Source organism: Ostrinia furnacalis, unplaced genomic scaffold (assembly GCF_004193835.3).
Source record: "Ostrinia furnacalis isolate ACB-3 unplaced genomic scaffold, ASM419383v2 OfSCF1456, whole genome shotgun sequence".
NCBI lineage: Eukaryota > Metazoa > Arthropoda > Insecta > Lepidoptera > Crambidae > Ostrinia > Ostrinia furnacalis.
The window spans coordinates 233,901-241,695 of NW_021131695.1; positions in this window are offsets into that span (position 1 = coordinate 233,901).

Below are 7,795 nucleotides of genomic sequence, written 5' to 3' on the forward strand. Positions count from 1 at the left end.
TTTTTTACTTCTTTTTCAGTTTTTTTCCAACACAAGAAAAACCAGAGCGTTAAGGTATGTTTTATTTGCATTGTGTTATTAGTATTTGAGCTATTCTACAAAACGAATGTAAATTTATTAATCTACGTCTATTAGTTTCGACGTAATTGTTGAACAAAGATACCCCTTCCCAGCGGTTTCCATAGCGCACGCGACATGCGAAAATGCACTGCCTGAAAGAATCACACAACCTATTCCGATTACTATGGAAACCGCTGGAAAGGGGTATCTTTGTTCAACAATTACGTCGAAACTAATAGACGTAGACTAATAAATTTACATTAGTTTTGTAGAATAGCTCAAATACTAATAATACAATGCAAATAAAACATACCTTAACGACCTGGTTTTTCTTGTGTTGGGAAATAACTGAAAAAGAAGTGAAAAAAATTATGTTTATTTCTAATTAAATCCATTCTTACACCCTTAAAATGTATGAAACTTGTATCTGTTTTCTACTTCAACTAATAGATAATTTTATTGGCTATCGCATGATATGAAATTTTTGCTTATTAGTATTAAGCTACCCACGCTATCACTTGTTTTTAAAGGAAGAGGTGAAAACTTAAGATTACAATCCTTGTAAATTTGCGAGAAATGGGTCAAACCCAAATTTGAAGTATTTTCATCGAAAAAATTGTCCATAGATTACGCCCTTAAAGTTTGATCACTTATATACATGCCCGGACACACTGTATAGTTTCATCTTACAACAATTACATGATAATGTTTTGGTGGGATGAGTCTCACTAAGGAGGACCTCCTCCTCCTGGTATGATGAATCATACTCAAAGTCGGATGGACATCGTCCATAATTTGTCGTCCATACTCAAAGTCAAATCATACTAAACTTAACCATGCTTTACCAAATCAGTAGGTAGGTAGGTACTCACCCACCATTCTGTTAAGTTAAAATTAAACAGAATTAAACCTTTAAAAGTTGGATTGGTAGCCTGCTGGACGTAGGTACGGAAGGAATCAAGAAATCATGATCTCCCGTGACTCTATCCCCCTTTATCATCCAGCTGCTGCCAGCCTTTTTCTGAGGTCTTCGGTGCATTTCAATAATATTTTTAGTATTTTAATCAGGGCTTGTCGACCTTCAAAACCAAATCGGAAATTGTTATGGTGGTGGCACAAGGTCACACAATTTTGACATTTTTACTGGCTATGATCGGAAGTTCATGGCAGATAGTTTTAAGTAATTTTTAGTGATTGATGATCATTAAACGGTAAATGGGTTTTTGTTTAAATTACAGTTTACCTACATATTTCCTGTTCCCCATTTCGCGGTGGGCAGAGTCGTGCTGTAATTGCATTTTTGGATGCAACCCGTGAGACCTGTCGCTGCACTCAAGGGCTCATGAATAAGTTTATGTACTTACAGACCTACAAATTATTACTGTAAAGACTGCCCAGTAGCCATAAAATAAATAAACAATGAACAAATCAATAAATAAGTAAAATAAAATTATGCCATTAGCTTAGGCGTTGAGAATGAATGTCGTAAAGGAAAATAACTTACTTAATGATCCGAACGCGAAGCACAGGATTAAAACCTGTCTTAATAAAGTTTTCTTTTGGACAGGTGTAGGTATCTAAACTCTATCATTATTATTGCCTTCATTTCAGCCATAGGACGTCCACTGCTGAACATAGGCCTCCCCCTATGATTGCCTTTTTAACTACAAATAAATAGATAGACCTATTCATGTGTTTCATTCACATAAGAACGGCTACAACCACTTTCATTAACACTGCACTGGCCACGTAAACCCTGAAAACAAGTAAAGATATTACATACTCGTACACTTTTAAAAATCATACCATTTTTGTTATGAACGTGCAATTACTGTGTAATTTCCATTTTTATATGGCACGTAGAAATTAATCTGTCCCAGTAAAGGTTTGCTATTTTAATTCAAGGTTTGATGCTATCTTATCAATCATTAATTAAGTAATATCTCGAAGGGCATATACTTGAACCCTCTCGACCATTTACTTTAGTATTCCACTCACAAGCTTGAGATAATAACATGTCTCTACATTCACGTGGACAGACATAATAATACTTAATTTTTGTCATTGTTTTGATGCACTGTAATATACTTGGTTATTTGCGTAGTTCTATGACCAGAGAATTTGCTGTGCTAATGAAGGTGGTAAAACAGTATATTAGAAACTGTTTTAGTCACAAAATTGTCATTGATTGTGTCCGAAGAGACGGACTACTGCTGAACATAAAAACACACTTCCTCAACTTAGCGTTTCCCGCAACCTTCACCATCATCAACACCAGTTCATCATCATCATTTGCTGTCCACTGCTGAACTCTCCCAATAAATTCCACATCACCCCGTTTGGAGCGGCCTGCATTCAGTTAAGTTCTTGTTTCTTAAGGTCAGTTAAGTTAATATAATATGGGCAAATTGAGTGTAATATCATTTTAGTCTCACACCTTATAAACCATTGTAGGAAAAGAAGAGCAAATTTATCCGTGAATCGTCGTGTTACCAACCGATTTAACATGTCAGTCATCATAATTGGCACTCCAAAGTCTCCAGAGAAAGGCTATCTTTTCAAGAACACATTCCTTAGACGTCGTTTATTCTACGCTCAATGGTTTTTCCAGCTCGCTTACTTCGTGGATGTTATGGAAGATTACCAGACGGCCACAAAGGTTGTCTAAAACAAACACGATGACGCGTTTTATACGTTGTGGTTAATGATCTGAAGTATTATTAAACTAGCTTTTGTACAAGGCTCCGCTCAGGTGAAATTTTGTCTGTCACAGAAAAACTTAATAGCGCGCGTTTCTGTTTAAAAAACCGGGACAAAAACTATCCACTATGTCCTTGAGACTCAAGCTATTTAAACTAAATTTAATCAAAATCGGTTCAGTGGTTTAGGCGTGAAAGCGTAACAGACAAACTGGGAATCATCCTTTCCTTTGTTTCAATGTAAGTTTTGGAAGTTACCGTTTAGCCTAACTGTTGTAGTTACCAACCTACTGATGCTGTGCCTTCTTAGGTACCTCCTATTCAAAACACATATTATATTATTGTGATTTTCAGTGTGCCTACCATGAGTTTACGTTAGGTGAGCTCGCTAGCGAATACGTCAAAAAATTCTATGAAGATTTTATTTCTTGAAAGTAGCCACTAGGGGCGCTGCACAATATGTCATACATTTAAATGTCATTTTTTTACGCAGTCGCTAGCGAGCACACCTAACGTAAACTCATGGTAAGCACACAGAGCAAGCTAGAACTAGATGTTATAAATCTTAAGTGTTGTTAATCTATCAGAATAGTCTATGTAATCAACATTGAAAGATAATTACTAAGTTCATTCTGGTTTGTAATGTATTTATAGTTACATTTCAATTGACACAATTTGCATTTAATTTATAGTATGGATAAATTAGACCTTACATCTAGACTAGTTTTTTCACATTTAAATGTTTTGCTCTTGATAATGCTAGGTCAATGTAGATTTATACGATTACTTAGTCGTCTTATCTTCAGTTTTGTTTTAAGTACTGCTTAATTAGGCGTAATTTTAAGACGGCGAAAGAAGCAGATACTTTGTATAATGAGCTCATTATTTCGCCGACATCTTCGGAAGATGAGCACTATGCAATTACACGAGGTCACTTGAAAGAGGACCGTAATTATGGTAAACCGTCGAATTATGCTCTTAGCACGTTTAACTGACAGTTTTTACTACATGCATACATTACAGAAAATTAGTATTACAAAATTATGGCTAAAGGTTCGAAAACATTTCCAGATTCATAGGAAGAAACTCAGCTTCCTGCTTGTATCTACAACAAATGGATTTAAACAAATTAGCAATTTATGTCAGTGTCACCAAAGCAATTTAGAGTTGTTCAGATAAATAATTAAGTCCAGCCAAGCTCCAGCCAGAATTTGTTTGTCATTCTGGGATCTTAATAAGATCGAGAATCGATATTGTAATATTGCGTTTAAAAAAAGAAGTCACTTGGTAGTTTTTTTCGGCTTCAGAGTTTCAGACAGTAATCAAGTTCTTGCTCTATACGAATGCATTTTGCAGAGTGGATTCCACCACTTGACTCTCTGGGTGACCATTGACCTAAATTAGTATCTTAGCTTTAATGGTAACTGAAAAACACTATCCTAGTTTCAATTTAAACTGCTGCACGGAATCAATAAAGAAGCGAGTCAACAAAAGAGCGGCCACGAATAGAGTTTTAAATTAATATGGGTCAAATGCACGCGAGCCGAGTCGTTAGATTCGTTACTTTATCGTTTGCTTCTATTTGTCTCAGTATTTTCTTGTTATTTTAGTTTTTAAAAATAACGTAGGCATTCTATTTTGTTTGCCTTTGATCAGCAGAGGTCAAGGTTACGGGACTATTCCCACCTCTCGTTCCCACCGCTGCAAATCCTGTGTAGCCAGGATCTACAGCTTGACCGCCAATAAAAACGCAACCAGTGAAGGTCAAGTTCGTCCCGGGGGAAAGTTAAACTGTCAAGGTTAGGTCATCCTGACTCTACATCTCATTTTCATTCTGCATAAAAATAATGTCATTATCCGACACGTCGCATCAAAAAAAACACCTAGTTGATGAGTTGCATTTTGCTCACAAAATGCCAAGGGTGAATACGTGGCAATTACAGGATGTTTATTTTGTATGGATCGGATACGGATATTTATTGGTTTAAAGTGACCGTATACATGACCGAGGCCAGTTCCTGAGTTTTGTATCTTAAAAAATAATTTCATTAATAAAGTCGATACTATTAAGTAATTATGAGTACTGATCAACTGAAAAGTGCATAAAGAAAGGATGAATTAAATAAGATAACAGTACTGACTGACCTTTAGTTAATCAGCCTTCTTTATTTTTATTTCTAACTAATACTAGAATACTTTCTTCTTTTTCAAATTTTAGTTATATTTATTAAGTTAGCGCATTTTTGGGAGAGATGCTTCCTTGCGTAACGTTGTAAACTTTTTAATTTTAGACGTAATATATTTATCAATTGCTTAAAAATTTAATTAATACTATTAAACTTCTGGAGGTTAATAAAAATGCTAGAGGTTTTTTCCTCCTTTTACATTTGGCCTTATTTTTATTAATGCAGAAAATGTTTCAAAATGTCGTTAGTTTCATTTTACAGCAGGAATTTTATAAGCAAAATGTGTATTGATATAGTTAAAAAATGTTTTTTTTTTATTACTTTTATTACATAACATAATTTTGTGGTTGTTAACCCTCCGTACAGTCATAATGGATTAATCATCTTCTCATAAACTGTTATAGAGTCACTTCATTGACAGAAGTAAGGCTGTAATCATTATTAAGTAAGCCTGGTTTCCCATAACCGAGTAATAGTTTTCCTGGAATGTTGAAGCATTACAATGATGCAGGTGGCCAGTTACCGTCACTGACATACATAAAATAACTTCTTAGGCCCGGTTTTTTGATTCGTAGTTAAAATAACCAATGGTCAAGTTTGACAGATGTCAAATGACAAGTGGTTAAATATCAGAGAAAAATGTTTTTCGAACAATGGTTAGCTAGACTTTTAGTACATTTTTTAACTATGAGTTAACATTTTGTTAATATTTAACCATTAGTAGCAAAATTTAACAATTTGTTATTTTAACTATGAATCAAAAAACTGGGCCTTAGTAGAGTCATCTTTGATTGAAAAAGTAGAGTCGTTGATAATGTTGCAAAATGTACATTATTATATAAGAGGAGATTTGAGAAAAAAATAAATATGGGCTACATGGAATCTGTGAAAAGTCTTTATAATTAATATCAGGGCATAATGACGTAAAAACATAGTCATAGTCATAAACTTTTCCTCATCATCATTTCAGCCATATGACGTCCACTGCTGAACATAGGCCTCCCCCAATGCTTTCCATGTCGCCCGGTTGGTAGCGGCTTGCGTCCAGCGCCTTCCTGCTAACTTTATGATGTCGTCGGTCCACCTTTTGGGTGGACGTCCCACGCTGCGTTTCCCGGTACGCGGCCTCCACTCCAGAACCTTGCTGCCCCATCGGCCGTCAGTTCTGCGTACTATGTGCCCTGCCCATTGCCACTTCAGCTTGCTAATCCGTCGGGCTATGTCAGCGACTTTAGTTCGTAAACAGTTCATAAACTTTTATTCCATCATAATAGATGAGGTTTAGTGTGTACTGTGTACTTCTGTGTACTAACAGACCAGGTTTCATCATGAATCAAGTCCTGTATCTTAGAGACTGTATCATGTTGGTCAGTGCTAATCTTATAAATCTATCGCCGATATTTGGGCGAAGATAATGCGTTAATGCAACTTCTTTCAGTCAACCTTAGGGCAAAATGGAATTTATTGTTGGACGTGCATTCGGTATAGTAATGGTTTTCTGCACAACAAGTTGGGTGACACTTAAATTTATTTTCAAGCATAGACTGTATCCTAGTTGCCCTGGTAACAACAATGTAATTTTGGAAAAAGTATTCTTTTCTTACATTAAACTGCTCAAAACCTAAATTTTTTGTTGACTAGATCTTTATGTTAAAGTCTTGACTTTGAAATTAAGTGACGCCAGACGATGACGTCAATGTAATCGTATGTAATTAGTTACTGAGGCGTGTAACTGTAGTACTTAGAAACAATAACAGTTGATTGTTTTCATTGAAGACATAAAGTTTCTCTAATAAAGCTTTTCAGTAGCTAATTATATTAACAAGCCACACTGCTTTAATTGAATTGTCAAGACACGAACGCAATTAATGCTAATAATTAACCATAAGTGGCTAATTGTTACATGTAATCGTTATTAGTGACTAAATTTCTTCTCAGCACTGGCCCATTTATTGTCCTGAAGCAGTGGTAGGGTTAATACTGGGACGTGTAAAAGTGCCTTTTAAAAGTTTATTTGCAAAGTACCTAAATGAGTTTTTTTTATGAGTTTATTGAAAATTACATTCAGTTGGAAAATTCAAATATCGTGCTAGAGGTCGCCGGTATAATAATCGGTGAGCAAATACGCGCGCGATATTGTTTTTCTGTGACAGACAAAATTCCACGCGGGCGAAGCCGCGGGCGGAAAGCTAGTTTAATATAATATTAAACATATCTATTTATTGATATTAATATAATAATTTTGTCTTGTCGACATCCGACTGTTCTTAGAAGGGATTAGTTACCTACTAATTAGCAACATCAAATAATATTTTTGATATTAAAATACATATGTGATTAATAAATTATTGGGCGAAACTTATTGAGTTGATATTACAAATTGCTAATCTCTTCTAAGAACAGTTGGATATCAAGGTAAAATAATACATATTTAATTTGGAATAGAAGGTATCACGATAAAAGGTAACACTTTTCCGAGAAACATGCTTGTTATTTATTTCTGATATCTACAAACAATCCCCTGGAGATAAGCATTATAGGACAAATTGAAGTTCAAGGTAAACAGGCTACAAAGAAAAATCTCTACGCTCGAGAAAATGTGGAAATGTTGTTCCCGCCGCAATTTATATGGAATCACTATCATCATTTCAGCCACAGGACGTTAACTGCTGAATATAGGCCTCCCCCAGTGTTTTCTACATTGGCTAGTTGGTAGCGGCCTGCATTCCCGCAACCTTTATATGAACGGCTAGCACGAAAAACTTTCGAGTTCAAATCGTTTGCGTACTCGAATCGCCATCAAAAGATTTAGTAAGAAAACTACAACAGCGTCCATGTGAACGTGTCGTA